Raw genomic sequence first — 1,052 nt, 5'->3', positions numbered from 1 at the left:
TTTGTAAGAATTTCGTCTATGAATGAGGCAAAGCAGCCCCTGGAGGGTAGGCTGGTGCTCAGTGCTGCGGCGAGTTAATCCATTCTCACTGGTGAGGATACTGAAGCCAGCTCTGACCGGAGGTACCTTAGGGATTTGGGTCCCTGGTAGGAGAAATTCAGTCTAGGACACTTGAAATAATTTTAAGCCAAATTTAGTCTCTTAGACAGTGATTGAATTTATTGGAGGGGGTAAGATCACCGGCTAGTGTGCAAGAAGAAGGCGGCCCCAAAACGAAACCCAGGGACCGCGTTAAACTAGCATTAAGAGATCAGTTGCTCTTCCTCGACGCTGCCTACGGAGGTGGCCGCCTTCTCCTATTTGGCACCATGGCCACCCTCAGACCCCTTGTGAAGCTGAAGATCGTCAAAAAGAGGACCAAGAAGTTTATCCGGCACCAGTCAGACCGATATGTCAAAATTAAGCGTAACTGGCGGAAACCCAGAGGTATTGACAACAGGGTTCGGAGAAGATGCAAGGGCCAGATCTTGATGCCCAACATTGGTTACAGGAGCAACAAGAAAACACAGCACATACTGCCCAGTGGTTTCCGGAAGCTTCTCGTCCCCAACGTCAAGGAGCTGGAAGTGCTGCTGATGTGCAACAAATCTTACTGTGCAGAGATTGCTCACAACGTTTCCTACAAGAACCGCAAAGCCATTGTGGAAAGAGCAGCCCAGCTGGCCGTCAGAGTCACCAATCCCAATGCCCGGCTGCGCAGGGAAGAAAATGAATAGACAGCTCATGTGCACATTCTGTTTGTGTTGGAATAAAACCATAAATACTGCAAAAAAAGGGGGGGGGTATCAGTTGAAGAGATTGAGAAGAAATAGCCAAGAAGACTGAACACCAGGGAAATGGTTTTGTTTTTCTTTATCTTAGTTTAATCCCCGCCACCCCCACCAGGAAGTCACAAACTGTGGGAGAGTTCAATGGCAGGAAAAGCACTGAAGAGATGACAGAGGAATCCTTGGATTTTCCCAAAGGAGATCCACACCCATCTTGGCAAGACC

General features: G+C 48.4%; 1 pseudogene across 1 annotated transcript; it reads left to right on the top strand.

The window, feature by feature from the left end:
* The first annotated feature begins 322 nt into the window (after positions 1-322).
* LOC100955566 lies at positions 323-797 on the top strand (annotated as a pseudogene). Its single transcript, XR_001161476.1, has one exon. The product of XR_001161476.1 is annotated as a 60S ribosomal protein L32 pseudogene (transcript).
* The last annotated feature ends 255 nt before the right edge of the window (positions 798-1,052 follow it).

The sequence above is a fragment of the Otolemur garnettii genome, unplaced genomic scaffold, assembly GCF_000181295.1.
Source record: "Otolemur garnettii isolate 467f Iridium unplaced genomic scaffold, OtoGar3 scaffold00078, whole genome shotgun sequence".
Lineage (NCBI taxonomy): Eukaryota > Metazoa > Chordata > Mammalia > Primates > Galagidae > Otolemur > Otolemur garnettii.
The sequence above is the reverse complement of the archived record's forward strand: the minus strand, read 5'-3'. Positions and strand labels throughout refer to the sequence as shown.